At 36.9% G+C, this 19,702-nt stretch overlaps 1 pseudogene; it reads left to right on the top strand.

The window, feature by feature from the left end:
- The first annotated feature begins 18,828 nt into the window (after nt 1–18,828).
- LOC133077058 (suppressor of cytokine signaling 2-like) lies at nt 18,829–19,502 on the top strand (annotated as a pseudogene).
- Nucleotides 19,503–19,702: the final 200 nt, after the last annotated feature.

Genomic DNA, 19,702 nt, shown 5'->3' with positions numbered 1-19,702 from the left:
GGAATTGTTGCTATGTGATTTCTGAAGTTAGATCACTACAATGCCATATACTTTTATTCTCTTGGAACACAGCCACTATGTTATAAGGAATCCCAATTAATTGGGAATGTCAAGCTGACTGAAAAAAACCTAGGATTTTTTTTTTCACACAGAGAAAAACCTAGGATTACTGATCATAGGCACAGCTGAACTCCCTAGTAGCAGTCAAACCCAGCTTACCATCTGTGTGAGTGAGCCATCCTGAAAATGGGATCGTCAGCTCCCAGGTTAGCTGTTCTAGCTGATGCTGAAGAGTACAAACAAGCCATCCCTGCTGGTCCCTGCCTAAACTGCAGATTCATAAGCAAATACATGTTTTTGATTCTTTTAAGCCACAAGTATAAACAGCTTATTAAGCTATATGTCTAGTCAGACTGTGACTCTTGTTATATGCGTTTTAGATCTTTGTACTAGATTATTCACGTCTCTCATCTTTAACTGTCTATTCTCTTTACAGTATCCTGAATTCTGGAGTGGTGATATCAGAATTTACCCCTAGGACAATGGAATCTTTACTTTTTCCTTATAGTGTACTGATATTCCAAGTCCTTTTATCATTTTGCTAATCTTCTGTGAATTCAGCAATGACTTAGAAATGATGGTTTATCCAGGACCTACTTCTGTAAAGCAGGGGAGCACTTTCAATGACCTAGTCTTTTCTACCTCCAGAGCAAGAAACATCACCAACCAAAAAAAAAAAAAAAAACAAGGAAAAATCAGAGACATAAATATAATTTCCTGAGCTGAAAAAAAACCCAGAATATAGAGACTGAAATATCACCATATACCATATTCTATATAAAATCAAGAAACTAGATACTGAACATATTTTGTGAAATTTTAGAATGGTAAAGATAATGAAAATAATTCTTAGTGTCTAATGTAGTGAGTAGTGGGTTAGGAAGAAACAGTTTATCTCCAGAGGAACATAAGTAAGCCTGACTAGGACTTCCAGAAATCATGGAATCATGAAGAATGAACTTTATCATTCAACAACTCTATTATCAGACCAATATGGTAGAGAGAGTGGGTGTGTTAAAGCAACAGGAAGACATTCTCAGATATCTACAGATTCAGAAAGTAGATCTTATAAGGAATATGTCTAAAAATATATTTGAAAATACTTCACTAAATACATAGGATTTATCTTGATGTCCCATAGACCCATGTTTAAGAAACTGCTCTGCTACTTTCTAGTTGAGAGACATTAAGTCTCTCCATTTTCTCATCAATTTCCAGGTTGATGCTGCTCTGATGCTTTAATTAGTCATGTATGGTCCACTGGGCTAAAGTCTTTGATGGTAAAGGGAACGTTGGATGCCTTGTTGTATTCTACAACATGTGCTTAGTGCTCAGGACATCATAAGTGGTAAATGAACACAAGATGAATGACAGATTATATGAATTATTACCAATACAACTACCTGCTTGAAACATGTATGCTAGAACTCAGAAAAAGTTAAGAAAAGTTATCAAGTCTTTGAAAAATATATTGAAATAGATATAACACTGAGTCAAAGAAGAAGACAGAAATAAATATAAAAATAAGACACTAGAATAAACAACCATGTATATTGAGATAAATATGAGGATCACTTTGCTTAATCTTATGCAAATTAATTTGAAATCTTGACTAAGAAGCATAATATTCTAGAAAATATATATAATGCCAAAAAAGATATTAAGAAACTTGTCAAAAGCTATCTCAAAAAAGCATCAGCATCAATTTATTTCAGAAGTAAATTTTACAAAGTATCTAAGGAATGCAATTTAAGTTGTTTGAAAGCATAAAGAAGGTGAAAGTTTCTAAGGGGTTTTTACAAATATAGGAAAACATTGGTAGAAAACTTAATAAAGGCAACATAATAAAATGAAACTACAGCTGGATTTCTCTAATGGATACTGATGCAGAATTCCTAAAATGTGTTAGCAAATAGAATTCAGCAGCTTATTAAAAGATTGAGAGATACTCTTCTGGAGTGATTCATTCAATAAATTCAATATATCAATATGTTTTCCATATTAATTACAGGTCAATGTAGAGAAACATTGTGTTTGATTATGCTGACAAAGTGCTTGATAAAAAGTCAATATTAACAAGTTTAATACGTAGGAATACATAATATTTAATTAGCAATATGCCTAATAGTGAAACACAAAAGTGTTCCCATTAAATTAAAACATAAAACAAGGATGTTGATTATCACTCCTATTACCTAAAATTCTGTGGGAAATTCATTCCAATGACTTGAAGAATGATAAATATGATGTACAAAAGTTCTAACATAGAAGGAAAAATTTAATTTACAAATACATAGATAATTGCATAAACCTGGAAAACCCAAAATCAAGTGGGAAAATTGTTACAAATAATGGAAAAATTTAGTAAGGAGAATTTAAGAATTGATATCTAAAACCCCGTTGGCTTTACTATGTTCAAATAAGATGTACTTAAAGTTAAAGAAAATCAGTTAAACAAAAATTACAAAATAAATGCCCAGAAATAGAGGTAAGTAGAAATGTGCTAGATTTATATGAATAAACTTTAAAATGCTCTAATAGGACACAGAACTTGAAAACACTTTAAAGTGGTCCAAGAAACATAAAATACAATTTAATTAATGGGAATTAATGCCCAGTTCTATATAAGGTAATGCAGTATTGTAAAGATGCTAATTTACCCTGTGTTGATCTATAAATTGTATGTGATCCCAATAAAATTACCAATAGAATTGTTTCTATAAAACTAAACATGATAAATCTATAGTCAAGTAACTATTAAGCAGAAAAATTTTGAAAAAGATAAGGGAACAAACTACATTTTTACACATTATAAAACTTCCATAAATAAGAGTTTGGTACTTGTACATTGTATAGAAATAAAGGAAAGAAGCAGAGTCTTGACTGAGACTCAAATAATGTGGGTATTTAGATTATGATAATCTAAATCAAATCAGTGTGTTAAAGGCAGAATAATCAATAAATGATGGTGCGACAACCTACTAAGAAAAGAATAAATTATCACATACAAAATTTATCACTTTTCTGAGAAAGATAAATGGAGCTGGAGGAATCAGGCTCCCTGACTTCAGACTATGCTACAAAGCTACAGTAATCAAAATAGTGTGGTACTGGCACAAAAACAGAAATATAGATCAATGGAACAGGATAGGAAGCCCAGAGATAAACCCACGCACCTATGGTCAACTAATTTATGACAAACGAGGCAAGAATATACAATGGAAAAAAGACAGTGTCTTCAATAAGTGGTGCTGGGAAAACTGGACAGCTACACATAGAAGAATGAAACTAGAGTATTCTCTAATACCATACACAAAAATAAACTCAAAATGGATTAAAGACTTAAATGTAAGGGTGGACAGTATAAAATTTTAGAGGAAAACAGGGAGAACATTCTCTGACATAAATCACAGCAATATCTTTCTGGATCCACCTCCTAGAGTAACGAAAATAAAAACAAAAATAAACAAATGGACCTATTAAACTTAAAAGTTCTGCACAGCAAAGGAAACCATCAATAAAACGAAAAGATGACCCACAGAATGGGAGAAAATATTTGCAAATGAAGCAACCGACAAGGGATTAGTCTCCAAAATATACAAACAGCTCATGCAGCTCTATATAGAAAAAAATAAATAAAAAGTAATCCCAATCAAAAAATGGGCAGAAGAGCTAAGTAGACATTTCTCCAAAGAAGACATACAGATGGCCAAAAGCACATGAAAAGATGCTCAACATCACTAATTATCATTGAAATGCAAATCAAAACTACAATGAAGTATCACCTCACACGGGTCAGAATGGCCATCATCAAAAAGTCTACAAACAGTAAATGCTGGAGAGGGTATGGAGAAAAGGGAACCCTCCTACACTGCTGGTGGGAATATAAATTGGTACAACCATTATGAAAAACAGTATGGAGGTTTCTTAAAAAACTAAAAAGAGAACTACCATGTGATCCAGCAATACTACTCCTGGGCATATGTCCAGAGAAAACCATAATTTGAAAAGATACATGCACCCCAATGGTCATTGCAGCACTATTTACAATAGCCAAGACATGGAAGCAACCTAAGTGTCCACTGACAGAGGAATGGATAAAGATGATATGATACATATATACAATGGAATATTACTTGGCCATCAAAAAGAATGAAATAATACCATTTGCAGCAACATGGATGGACCTAGAGATTATCATACTAAGTGAAGTAAGTCAGACAGAGAAAGACAAATATCATATGATATCACTTATATGTGGAATCTAAAAAAATGATACAAATGAAGTCATTTACAAAACAGAAACAGACTCAGTGACTTCGAAAACAAACTTATGGTTACCAAAGGGGAAAAGTGGGGGGAGGGATAAATTAGGAGGTTGGGATTAACATACACACACTGCTATATATACAATAGATAATCAACAGGGACCTACAATATAGCACAGGGAACTGTATTCAATATTCTATAATAACCTATATGGGAAAAGAATCGGAAAAAGAATGGATATATGTGTATATATAGCTGAATCACTTTGCTGTACACCTGAAACTAACACAACATTGTAAATCAACTGTACTCTAATATAAAATAAAAATTAAATTTAAAAAACCCCAAATTTATCACTTATACAAATTTACCACTAATTTAATTAGTGATAGTAATTTATCACGTACAAAAATTTTGATCTAGATGGATGAAAATTCAAAATTAAGATGAAAATAGATTTTTTTCTTGTACACTTGCAGCAGTCACCTTTTTCTAAGCAAGGTATATAATTCAGAACTCACATAACATTATTGAATATAACTTCATAAAAATTTAAATTTCTACTTGTGAAAAATACTATAAATAAAATCAGTACAATATAAACAACTTGGGAAATATATGCAGCAAATATGATAGATGAATATGAATAAGGTTCTTAAATAAAATTTTCTTATAAATCAATTAACAAAAGACACTAGCTCAATATAAATATGGACAAAGGCACAAATGTTCAATAGAAAAATAAATACAAATTCTTTTAACATAAAGATGTTTAACTTCCCTCAAAATTAGAAAGTATAATAAAACAAAAAGAATGTTTACTTTATAGAGTGGACATAATGAAATATTTCTGGCACTGGTGAGACTATGTTAAACAACCATCCTCTCTCCCACACTTGGTGGGAGCATTAATTAACATAATCTTATTGGTGGGCAATTTGGCAGCATTTGCGAATATCCTAAAAACATAATTCTTTTTGAAGTGCATACATCATCTAACAATTTTGCTTTCATCCTTAAGGCAACCAGCACGTGTACAAAAGAATTATATACCATGACTTTTGTGGCCATGTTGGTTTTAAGAGCAAACGTTTAGAAGGTATGTGAATGTATGCCAATGGGGGACGGATGAAGTGCTTTACAGATAGCACATCTATAATGCAGACAACTTTGGACTTATTTGGTATAATCCCCACTACTGAAAAATCACAAGATTCAGGGCAGTGTATTTCATTGGACATAAAAAAAAAAAAAGATGTGTATAAATATACGTAATACAATTGAAAAGAATACCTTTTGATAGACACAAACAACTGGTAACTATCATTGCTCTAGAAAGGGGCTGAGTGTTGGATGCAAAGTTCATCATCACTCTACAGTCATTTTTATTGCTTGACGTGTTTGCCACCACACATGCCCTATAGTTTTTTTTCTTCAAAACAAAAACTACTTAGTAAAAAAAACTTCCACCTGCTCAAAAATATCTCCCAACTTAGACTGGCACACTATTAGAAATTCTATCAATAAGCCTTTGGGGAAATTCCCATCTCTGCTTCAAAGGCAATGTTAGAAAAATCCATGAAATCCCAGGCTCAGCACCTACTGATGAATTTCACATAGTAGCCACTTGATTTTTCCTGCTGTGTGTCCAAACCTGACCGTGTCAGTAAGTAACAACCCCCCCCACCCCCCCATATAGAGCCTTCTCTGTGTTTTCTTTTAGGGGGCTTATCCCTTTATATGCCCTAAAGATGCTCTGTGAATCTCTGATCACCTTCATAGCCGATTTATCTCTCCGGCCCCCAGAGAATACCTCTTAATGTTCTTTTACATTATAGACATTCAATAAATATCTTAATTAAAAATGTAAGTTAAAGGTTTATTTTTAAAATCGAATTCCATGTAGGGCATGAAAAGTATTCTTGTAGCACTGCATAGCACTTACCATGAGCCAGGCAGTGTTCTAAATGCTTTACATATATAAAGTATATATAATATACATTATATATAGATACTCTATACTTTATATATATTATATATAACAGAGTATATATATTTACCCAGCTAGTATAAAGATAAGATTTGAGTCCATGCAGTCTGGCTCCACTGTACACAGGGAATGTTCTTAACCATGAGGCACCTTTTTTTCAGTGTCCATCACCCCTTCATGTCCACATTCCCTCTTTAACCAGCCTAGATTCCATGACCCACCATTATATTCCTTCCCTTACAGAGAGCCTCATCTTTCTGGCCTCTCTTGCTCTCTGGGCAAAACCCTAGCCTGGTCAAGCCCAACCTGTTGTCTCTTCCACATCTACCCAGAAAAGCAAAAGGGGTGGCATAAATACACACAGCCCTGCTCATGGATCACAATTTCCACTTATAACCCAGAATTCCAAGAGGACCTTTTTTGTCTCCATCTTGCAATCCTACTCCGTCCAAGTCTTGTCACTCTACTATTCTCCTAGATGGCTGTATGCACCATTTTGCTCCTTATACCCTTCTCCCCCAGCCTCCCTGGGGGCTGATGTCTTTGCCTCTTATTCTCTAAGAAAACGTTCACAGGGGCTAGGTAGCTAACAAAAAACACAGAACTAGGAGTACTGCACAGTAGGGAGTGGTGGGGACAAAGTTGCCTGCCAAGTTCAAAACCCATGGGCATGGTTAAATGCTACTCAGCTCCAATTTATCATGGCCATGAAGTGGGCCAGCCTGGTGTAGTCAGAAAGTGTGATCTTTTCAAGAGAATTTGAAAGTTCATATTTTGATCTAAATTTTCCTGATGCTAAGTATCTTGTGAAAAAAAGAAATGTTTCAGCAAGCTGGGATGTACCTTGTAGACACCCCCTAGTTCATAACTCTGTAGAGGAACATGAATCAAGAGTAATCATTCAGTATTTTAACATAATTTCAAAGACAGCAACCAGATTTCTAAGAATAGTTTCAATTTGAGCTACCATTTATTCTCAAGGACTTTCTCTTTAAACTTCTAAGATCAGTTCAGGGTCCCAGAAGGAATTTAGGATTATCTGAGACTTGAATAAAGAGACTATTTTTAATGTTGCAGGTATAGAGAAACCATGGAGGATAGTGCAGTACCCTGGAGATAGTAGCACAGTTGTTCTTACACTGATTAGGTACATTACAGCACATCTATAAATTCGTAATTTTGTGAGCTGACACTTTTCTTCCAGGAACATAGGCAGTCTTGAAACTTAGGAGCAAGTTAAGCGAATAAATACTTCTTACCTCATTCTTCTCCCTCCCCCCATTGGCAAAACCCAACTTGAGTCCAGAGGAGAAGGCACACCACTGATGTGGTCCTTACATGTTGACCTACCAGGGCACAGAACAGGGTGGAGAAGGGTGGGGAGTGGGCTTGGGGAGGAAAATGGAAGATCAAGAAGAAACCCCACCAAAAGTCTTACAAAATAGCTACTATTACTATTCTATTTTTATAGTTGAGAAAACAGGTTTAATAAGTTACTCAATATCACAAACACTAATTGATAGAATGGGCTGAGCTTCATAACTCCAAACCCTGAAAACATTTTTCTGTACTGTTTCTTCACCATGAAATTCTCTACGATATGTGAAATGTGAAAAAAAATATGAACCACTTAAAGAATTCAATATGCTGTACATGTTAAATGAATTACTTATTTAGAAGGACTGCTTTAGCAGAAAGCTGCAGATCTGTACATTCAATACATATTTACTGAGTGTCTGTGATGCTATTCTCAGGGGTGAACAGGACATAATGTCCCTTCTTTTACAGAGACAGAGCTTAGACTCTAGCACAAGATAGTATAGAGACAATATAAGTACATAAATAGATTCCTTTCAATAATAACAAGTGATGTAAAAAAAAATCCTAAATAAAGCAGTGTTGTAGAACAAGAGGTCAGACTACAGTCCACAGGCACAATCACAGCCTACTGCCCGGTTTTATATGGTCTGTGATCTAAGAATGATTTTTATAATTTTTCAATTGTTGGAAAAATATCAAAAGTAGAATAATATTGTGTGACACATAAAGATTATAGGAAATTCAAATTTCAGTGTCTATAAATAAAGTTTTTTGGCTCACAGCCCTGCTTATTTGTTTACATGTTGTCTGTGGCTGATTTCATGCTGCAGTGGCACAGTTCAGTAGCTGCAACAGGGACCATATGGACCGCAAAGCCTAAAATATTTACTCTCTGGCCCTTTACAGAAGTGAATGCTGGGGGTGTAGCTACTTTAAATTGGGGGGTCAGGAAAAACATCTTGAAATGAATATGCACTCCAATATGGAAGACAGAGAAAAGGGCTTTATCCCACATTACACTGGGTTGTCCTACAAAATTTTCTTTAAGAAATAGTCTAACATGCAGACATAGAGAATGGACTTGAGGACACGGGGAGGGGGAAGGGTAAGCTGGGACGAAGTGAGAGAGTGGCATGGACATACATACACTACCAAATGTAAAATAGATAGCTACTGGGAAGCAGCTGCATAGCACAGGGAGATCAGCTTGGTGTTTTGTGACCACCTAGAGGGGTGGGATAGGGAGGGTGGGAGGGAGACGCAAAAGGGAGGAGATATGGGGATATATGTATACATATAGCTGATTCACTCTGTTATAAAGCAGAAACTAACACACCATTGTAAAGCAATTACACTCCAATAAAGATGCTAAAAAAAAAAAAAAAAAGAAATAGTCTAACAGCCATTCTTCCAGGTCTAGTACACCCTGAAAGGAAAATAAACGGCAGACTTGAGCCATCATCCGTCCATAGGCCAAGTTTCCAAAATATAGAAATGTTGGCTCCAAAAGAAATATTTCCAAAAGGTTATATATGAAAACAAGGAGAAGGAATTATTGTTATAACACCACGGGTGAGCTTTTTCAGCCAAAGATTGCATATGTTATTTGGATTTTAGACCATCAGATAGATTAATCAGAACCCTCTATAGAAGCGTTTGAACCAAAGGAAACTTGTCCTTCCTGCCAAAAGTCCACTGACTCATTAACAGAATATAATAAAGATTGAGGGAAAGCTTTGGAAAAGTTGTCATAAATTCTCCACAGTAGGAACCTCCATCCAGAAACTTTTGCAAATTCCACCCATATTTTAGGTGGAGACTGGATTGGGCTGCTGTGTGATTTGAGGGGGCCTAAGGAAACCTTCTTGTGTGTCATCTGACTAATGTTTAAGAATTGCTTCTCAAACTAAGCAAAGAAAAAAGAGAATGGGCCTCGTGACCTCCTAGGGACTGCCACTTTTCATTTAATTTTCATATGAGGTGAGAACACGTGTAATTTTTACAACATTTGATCTGTATGAAAATCATACATATGTGAAAAATTAGGTACTGAGAGGTAAGTAATTATTACCATATCCCCTTTTACAGGTGAAGAAAGTGGTGCTTACAAAGTTTAAATATCTTGCTGAAATTCGTATGACTAATATATGAATGGCTAGAATATGAATCCTGCATGAACAATAATTCCAAGATTGCTGTAGTGATCATAAACACACACACACACACCACTGCCAATGTCTGTTTCTTGACGCATGGGAAAATAAGTATAATCTTTCAAAGCATAGGCTTTTTAGTCAATCAGGCCTGGGTTAAAATCCCAGCTAATTAACCAGTGTGAAAATGCAGTGAATTCTTTAAATAACTTTGCAACTTCATCTATAAAAACTATTTTTAGCATGACTTATCACTCATCCACATTTATTGAGTTACCTTTATCTGCCTTTTTATAATCTACCTTTACTGACATGCTCAAGCTAATTCCCTTAAGACACAATTTAAGTGTAACAAATCAAAAATTAAAGGACCAACACCAAACTGGAAAAAAAAGTAGACAAAAGGAAAATGCAGTTCCCAGAAGAAAAAAAAGAGGTTGAATATACTAGTACAAAGAGGAAGAGGAGAGGAGATTTAAGATGGCAGAGTAGGAGGACGCAAAACTCCCCTCCCCCCCCACCACAAACACATTACAATACATCTAAATGTGGAACAGTTCTCACTGAAAACTGGAGACTGGCAGAAAGACTCCAAAACAACCCAGGCTGTAAGAAAGAGCCATACAAAAAAATTAAAAAATAAAAAGAAGAGGCATGCGGGGTCCTGGCAGAGTTAATTATAATGGGAGAGACTGGAGTATATTTAAATAAATGAAAGAGCCATTAAAAAAAGAAAATATCCACACAGAATCAGGTAGGGAGGGACCAGAAGTGATCAGCTCTGGAACTGTGCCTCTGAGAGGGGACTAAGCAAAAGGGCTATGACATGGGCAGAGACCCTCCCTGGGGAGGCAGCTGTTCCAGCCACATACTGAGCTCCCCAGGCCTGGGTCCAGCACAGGGAAGATGAGCCCCATTAGCTGGCTGGAGGGCCGCTGGGACTAACAGAAGGACTGCGGGAAGCCTGGACCCCGCTCATGGGGAGTGTGCCTGCTTGCCTGCTCCTGAGGCAGGGTGGAGAGGGTGGACCGAGAGCCGCCCCAGTGGCTGCCTGGTCTCCCCTGCCTGACGCTGCACACGCCCCAGCCTGAGGTGAGTGACGACTCCAGCCCCGCCTGCTTCACAACACAGCTCCACGCTGGGGCAAGGACTGCCACATCCTAAGCGAAAGCTTGGCTTTGAGACGCAAAGGTGGCTCAGACCCAAAGCCACATCTGAGCGGGGCAGGGGCAGCATTACTGGCACGCACACAGGCAGCACATCAGAAGCAGCCTTGATCTCTGTCTGTGGCTGGACCACTACAGCCCCATCCCGATCCATGCCAAGAGCCCACACAGGCCCCAATGCCCTGTGGCACAGTTCCACGCTGGGATGAGGGCAGCAAAGGCTGAGGGGAGAGCTCAGCTGTGGGGGACGAAGGAAGCTCAGACCTGAAGTGGCATCTTGAGTAAGGCGGGGGCAGCCATTACTGGTGCTTACACAAGCAGCGCCTCCAAAGCAGTCTGGGTCTCTGACCCCAGCTGAAGTGCCACAGCCAATGCCCCAACCCACCATGAGTCCCCACACCACCCCTGTTGCTCCAGAACTGTTCCCATTTGAGGTGAGGATGCAGATGCTGGGGTGGGGGGAGCACACACTTAAAGGGAACAGAGCCAGCTCAGACTCAACCCTCAGGGCTTCTGCTCCAGCAACATGGGACCCGTCCCCACCCCTCATTGGGTGATGATGGCTACTGACCAGAGGGGAAACCCTGACTCACATCTGGCTCTGACTCTAGCCCCTCCATTTTCAGCACCACCTTCTACCAAGGTGATAGGTGCCAGCACACACTGAGGAAAGATTTTAATTATGTTCATTCAAGGCCAGCTCTTCCACCAAAGCCACTGTGCACACACAGATTATATAGGGAGGCTCCCACATAAGGACACCCCTTCAGGATCACAATAGGAAACTGTTTCACCTAATGTCCTAGAGATAGAGCAAGTTAAGCAAAATGAGAAGACAGAGGAATTTGTCTCAATTGAAGAGCAACAGAAAACCCCTAAAAAAAAACAACAGCAAATGAAACAATCAATTTACCAGGTAAAGAATTCAAAGCCTTAGTAGTAAGAAAGCTAACTGAATGAAAGAAAAGAATAGATGAACACAGTGAGAATTTTAACAAGGAACAAGATAACAAAAAAGAATAACTCAGAACTGAAAAATACAATAACTGAAATGAAAAACACACTCAAAGGAATTAACGGAGACTAGGTGATACAGAAGAATGCTCAAGTGACCTGGAAGACTGAATAGAAATCACCTAGTCAGAACATCAAAAAGAAAAACAAATTTTGAAAAATGAGAACAGTTTAAGGGATATCTAGGACAATAGCAAGCATACCAGCATTTACATTATAGGGGTCCCAGAAGGAGAAGAGAAAGAGAAGGGGGTCAAAAATGTATCTAATGAAATTATGGCTGAAAAATTCCCAAACCTGAAGAGCGAAACAGATATCCATGTACAGGAAGCACAGAGGGTCCAAACAAGATGAACCCAAATATAACCACACCAAAAAATATTGCAATTAAAATGTCAAAAGTTAAAGATAGAATTTTAAAAGCAGCAAGAGACAAACAAAGTCGTACATAAGGGAACCCTCATAATGCTATTGACTAATTTTTCTGCAGAAACTTTAAAGGCCTGAAGGGAGTGGCATAATATATTCAAAGTGCTGAAAGGGAAAAACCTGCAACCTAGGATACTCTACCCAGCAAGATTATTATTTAGAATTGAAGAAGAGATTAAAAAAACTTCTCAGATAAGCAAAACCTGAGAGTTCACCACTATTAAACCAACTCTAAAAGAAATGTTAAAAGTTCTTCTCTAAGTGGAAAAGTAAAGGCTATAACAAGAAGTAAGAATCTATAGGAAAGGAAAAATCCCACTAATAAAGGCAAAAATACAGTAAAGGCTGTGAATCAACCATTTAAATAAGCTAGTACAAATATTAAAAGACATAAAATTGACTATAACTACAATAATCAGTAAAGGGATAAACATTAAGATGTAAAATATGGCATCAAAAAGACAAAATGTGGGGGAGAGGTGTAAAAATGTAGATCTTTTAGAATGTGTTTGAACTTAAAGGACTACCAGTTTAAAACAAGTAGGTATATAGGTCAACATATATGAACCCCATGATAACCATAAATAAAAAACCTACAATAGAAACACAAAAACTAGAGAGAAAGGAAAGCATACCATTAAAGAAAGTCATCAAAAGACAATGGAATAAGCAAAAAAGAACAGGGAAGAACTACAAAAACAATAGGAAAACAAGAAATAAAATGGCAATAAATACATACCTATCAATAATAATTTTATACATCAATGGACTAAATGCTCAAATCAAAAAACATAAGGTGGCTGACTGGATAAAAATCAAGACCCATCTATATGCTGCTTATAAGAGAACAACTTTGGAGCTAAAGACACACACAGACTGAAAGTGAGGGGATTGAAAAAGATATTTCATAGAGATGGAAATAACAAGAAAACAGGGGTATAAATACTCATATCAGACAGAATAGACTTTTATAAAAGGTCTATAACAAAAGACAAAGAAGGGCATTTTATATGATAAAGGGATCAATACAAGAAAATGATATTACACTTATTAACATATATGCAACCCATTACAGGAGCATTTAAATATATAAAGCAAATATTAACAGACCTAATGGGAGAAACTGACAACACCACAGTAATACTAGGGGACCTTAACACCCCACTTACATCAAATGGACAAATCGTCTGGAGAGAAAATTAATAAGAAGAACAGTGGTTTTAAACTACACAATAGACCAGTTGGACTTAATAGATATCTACAGACATTACAGCCAAAAACAGCAGAGTACACGTTCTTTTCAAGTGCACATGGAACACTATTCTGGGTAGATCACATGCTACGCTACAAAACAAGTCTCAGCAAATTTGAGAGGATAAAGATTATATTAAGCATTTTCTTCCCTGACCACAGTGGTATGAAACTAGAATTTAATTACAGGAAGAAAAATGGGAAAAGCACAAACATGTGGAGATTAAACAACATGCTACTAAAAAACCAATGGGTCTATGAATCAATCAAAGAGGAAATCAGAAAATACACTGAGACAAATGAAAATGGAAACGTAACTTTCCCAAATCTGTGGGATGCAGCAAAAGCAGTTCCAAGAGGGAAGTTTACAGCAATACAGGGCTACTTTAAGAAATAACAAAAATCTCAAATAAACAATCTAGCCTATCATCTAAAGGAATTGAAAGTTCTAGAAGAAAAAAGCCCAAAGTCAGCAAAAGGAAGGAAATAAAGATGAGAGAGGAAATAGAGACCAACAAAACAAAACAGTAGAAAAGATCAGTGAAACCAAGAATCACTTTTTGGTTTTTTTTTAATAAACAAAATTGATAAACCTTTATCCAGGCTCACCAAGAGAAGAGAGATGACCCAAATAAACAAAATAAGAAATGAAAGAGGATAAATAACAACTGATACAACAGAGATGCAAAAAATCCTAAAAGAATAATATGAACAGTTGTATGCTAGCAAATTGGAAACCTAGAAGAAATGGACAACTTTCCAGAAACATCCAGCTTTTCAAGACTGAATCAGGAAGAAACAGACAATCTGAACAGACCGATCACTAGCAGTGAAATTGAATTTACTAAAAAAAAAAAAAAAAAAAAAAAAAAGAAAAAAAAACTCCCAGCAAACAAAAGTCCAGGACTGAACAGCATCACAGGGGAATTCTACCAAACATATAAAGAAGAGCTAACACCTATCCTTCTCAAACTATTCCAAAAAATTGATGAGGAAGGAATACTCCCAAATTCATTCTACAAGGCCACCATTACCCTGATACCAATACCAGACAAAAATACAACAAAAAAAGAAAACTATAGGCCAATATTCCTGATGAATATAGATGAAAAAATCCTCAACAAAATATTAGCAAACTGAATTCAACAATATATAAAAAGGATCACATACCATGATCAAGTGGGATTTATTCCAGGGATGCAAGGATGGTTCAATATTCACAAAAATCAATGTGATACACCATTTAAATAAAAGAATAAAAATCACATGATTATCTCAATAGATGCAGAAAAAGCATTTGACAAAATGAATCATTCATTCATGAAAAAAACTCTCAAATTTGGTATAGAGGTAACATATCTCAACATAATAACACCGTTTATCACAAACTCACAGCTAACATCATACTCAATGGTGAAAAGCTGAAAGCCTTTCCTCTAAAATCAGGAAGAAGGCAAGGATGCCCATCTCACCACTTCCATTTAACATAGTATTGGAAGTCCTAAACACAGCAATCAGACAAGGAAAAGAAATAAAAGGCATCCAAATTGGAAGGGAAGAAGTAAAACTGTCACTATTTGCAGATGACACGATACTATATATAGAAAACCCTAACATCTTCACCCAAAAACTATTAGAATAAATGAATTCAGTAAAGTTGCAAAATACAAGATTAATATACAGGAATCTCTAGCTTTTCTATACAAGGATAATGAGCCATCAAAGAAAGCCAGAAAACAATCCCATTTATAATCACATTGGAAAAAATAAAATACTTAGGAATGCATTTAATCAAGAAGGTGAAAGGTCTATACTCTGAATATTATAAACCACTGATGAAGGACTTTGAAAATGATACAAAGAAATGGAAAGATATCCTGTATCCTTGAACTGGAAGAATATTGTCAAAATGTCCATACTGTGGGAATTCCCTGGTGGTCCATACTATGGGAATTCCCTGGTGGTCCAGTGAAGGACTCCATGCTTTCACTGCTGAGGGCCTGGGTTCATTCCCTGGTCGGGGAACTAAGATCCCTCAAGCCACGTGGTTGGCCAAAAAATAAATAAAATAAAACAAAATGTCCACACTACCTGAAGAAATCTACAGATTTAATGCCATTCCTATCAAAATACCCATGACATTTTTCACAGAACGAGAACAAATAATTCTATTTTTTATATGGAACTACAAAAGACCCTGAATTGCCGAACTAACCTTGAGGAAAAAAGAACAAATCTGGAAGTATCACACTCTCTGATTTCACACTATAACTACAAAGCTACAGTCATCAAAACAGCATGGTACTGGCACAAAAACAGACACACATAGATCAAGAGAATTAAATAGAGATCCAAGAAATAAGCTCACACACTTATGGTTCAATTAATCTATGACAAAGGGGGCAAGAATATACAATGGAAAAAGACAGTCTCTTCAGTAAGCAGTGCTGGGAAAACTGGACAGCTACATGTGAAACAATGAAATTAGAACATTTCCTCACAATACATACAAAAATAAACTCAAAGTGGATCAAAGGTCTAAATGTAAGACCAGAAACCGTAAAACTCCTTGAAGAAAATATAGGCAGAACACTCTTTGACATAAATCAAAGCAATAATTTTTTTTTTGGATCTGTCTCCGAAGGCAAAAGAAATAAAAGTAAAAAACAAATAAATGGGACCTAACTAAAAGCTTCTGCACAGAAAAGGAATTATAAATGAAATGAAGAGATAAGCTTCTTAATTGGAGAAAATATTTAAAAATGCTGTGACTGATAAGGAGTTAATATTTAAAGCATATAAACAACTCATACAACTCAATGGGAAATAAAAACAATCCAATCAAAAAATAGGCAGAAGACCTGAAGGATCATTTTTTCCAAAGAGGACATACAGATGGCCAACAGACACATGAAAAGCTGTTCAACACTGCTAATATTTAGAGAAATGCAAATAAAACCACAGTGAGATATCACCTCACACCTTTCAGAATGGCTGTCAACCAAAAAGTCTGAGAATAACAAATTTTGGCAAGTATGTGCAGAAAAGAGAACCCCAGTACACTGTTGGTGGGATTATAAATTGGTGAAGCCACTGTGGAAAACACAATGGAGGTTCCCTAAAAAACTAAAAATAAAACTACCATATGATCCAGGAATTCTACTGCTGGGTATATCCTAAGAAAATGAAGGCACTAATTCTGAAAGATACAGGCAACCCAATGTTCATAGCAGCATTATTTATGATAGCCATATATGGAAGCAATATAAGTGTCAGATGACTGGATAAAGAAAATACGGTGTACACAAACACACACACACACACAGAGGAATATTACTTGGCCATAATAAAGAATAAAATTCTGCCATTTGCAACAATGTGTGTGGACCTAGAAAGTACAATATTATGCTTAGTGAAATAAGGCAGAGAAAGACAAATGCCGTATGTTATCACATGTATGTGGTATATACAAAATAAAACAAATGAATGTATATAATGAAGCAGAAACAGGCTCACGGGCTTAGTTGCTCCGGGGCATGTGGGATCTTCCCGGACCAGGGCTTGAACCCATGTCCCCTGCATCGGCAGGCAGATACAGAGAAATAACTAGTGGTTACCAGTGGGAAGAGGGACAAGATAGGGGTATGGGTTTAAGAGATAAAAACTACTATGTATAAAATAAATATACAACAAGGATATATTGCACACCACAGGGAAATATAGCCATATTTGTCATAATTTTAAATGGAGTATAATCTATAAAGATATTGAATCACTGTATTATATACCTGAAACTAATATAATATTATAAAACAAAAAAAACCCAAAGAAGATCAACTGTATTTGTAATTAAGGAAATAGGAACTAAAGAAAATATAATTTGGGGTTACCTGATAGGTAAAACTTTGCAAGATTAATACTAATAGTGCTGGAAAATTGTTATAAATAGGCAGCACTGCTTAACAGTTGGTGACCGATACTGGTATATTTCAAGCCAAGATCCCCATCTTGGGTTTCCTCCCATTTAGCATCTGCCCATTGAAGGTCCCACTCAAGAAAACTGCTGTTGGCCAAATACCTATGTTGAGCCAAGGATTTCATCCTATTAAATTTAATTATCATATCAATCCTATCAAGTGAATGATATATTCATCCATTACTTAAAAAAATGAAAAAAAAGCAGAATCTCAGCAAGGTTAAGTAACGTATCTAAGATCTCATACCGTGTAAGTAGGAGAAGCAGTGTTTGCCTGACACCACTGATTTGCTGAGTATCCTAGGTAGATTATCTCTACCTGTTCTGACATCTGTTCTACAATACTTTCCTATCCCTAGATAATATATTCTCCTTGAGCATAGAATAGTCTTACTCTGTCTCCCCTTTTATGTCAAGCATGATTATTTCACATGAAGTATCTGTTGAATTAATATACATACTTATAGCAGCCTTTTCTGATTGGAACAGCCTTTTTTGATTCAAAATTCTGGGATGAGTAAAGCAACCAGTTTCAAACATTGACCTTTTTTAAGGCCTGTTCTGTGTACCTTTGTTAAATCAGTTTAAAAATGTATCATTAGAATTGATGTTAATCTCTCCTTACAGTCTGGCAGGATAGCACATCAAAATTACTTCAACCAAGATTGTCTTACCCTTAATAATCAGGGAGAAACATGATTTCAGATAAAAACCGAGAGAGCTTCTTAACCACAGATTATCATGAAAATAACAATTAGAAGAGAGATATTTCAGCTAGAAAAAAAATGTGAATTCAGAAACAAATCATGGAATTTAAGAAACAATGCCAAAACTGGCAGTGTGTCAATATGTGTAATTAAAAATCAACTGCATAGGCCACAGCCGTCGCTCCCGGGCCTCCGGCTTCCCACTGCAGCACGAGCCTACTGGCTCTCAGCCACCTGCGGCTGCCTGGGCTCCAAAAGGTGGGCACCGGACCCCAGGGCGCACAGTCTTAGGAACTCCTGCACCTGCAGGCCCCACACCGGTGGTGCCCAGGCAGAGGCTGGCAGCAGGTGAATGGTGGGTGACTTTGCCATCCGTCTGCCTGGACCTGGGGAGGAAGAACAAGCAGCTCACCGCCCCTCCCCCCTTCCCCACCATTTAGAACACACTGCAGGGACTAGTTTGGGGGTTCCCAGTAACTTCCAGGAAGGAGGCATGCCCCTCTCTGACCCCAGCTCCATGACCACCTGTCTTTGCCAATGTGACCCTTCTCCTATAACCCTGCGGTGCCTGGAGCTCTCCAAGAATGGCATAAAAGGGACCTAAAGCCAGGGAGGGACCTGGGGTCAGCTGAGGAGTGGTCCCAGAAGGTGGTACGTCTGGGAAAGGCCCTGTGAGAGTGCAAACAGAATAATACTGGAGCAGTATGACTGTTAATGAAGCCAAAGAGAAATTTAAAAAGTCACCAGAAGGAACTTGCTAGAGATAGTTCACATTCAGACTACCTATTAACAGTATCTGTTAAGACATCAACTGTACCAACTAATCTGCAAATATAATACCAAGATGAGAAATTCAGATTTTAATTGAATCATATGAATCGAGTCCAAGTTTCAACAATTTAACAGCATGGTGTGTCTGATCTACTGCTTTATTCAGGTGTGCAAGGATAAGCTGATGGGCTGGAACCCCTCCTGAATGACACTGTTCATCTTTACCTGTCCAAACTGCTCTACACATCAACACTGGACTGTAGACTTACTGTATTACCTTGGCCTGCTATAACAAGATCCCATAAACCAGGTAGCTCAAACAGAAAATTATTTTCTCACAGTTCTGGAGGCTGGATAGTCCAATATCAAGGTCTGGCAGAACTTGGTTTCTGGTGAGAACTCACTTTCTTGTTTGTAGATGCCTACCTTTTCCCTGAGTCCTCATACAGAGAGAGAAAGCAAAAGAGACAACTGGAGGAGGAGCGCTCTCTCTCTCTCTTTTGCTTCTTCTTCTTATAAGGCCACAGTCCTATCAGATTAGGGCTCTACCCTTATGATCTCATTTAACCTTAATTACCTCCTAGAGACTGTATCCA

Source organism: Eubalaena glacialis, chromosome 17 (genome assembly GCF_028564815.1).
Source record: "Eubalaena glacialis isolate mEubGla1 chromosome 17, mEubGla1.1.hap2.+ XY, whole genome shotgun sequence".
Lineage (NCBI taxonomy): Eukaryota > Metazoa > Chordata > Mammalia > Artiodactyla > Balaenidae > Eubalaena > Eubalaena glacialis.
This window is presented reverse-complemented; position numbering and strand designations above follow the sequence as displayed.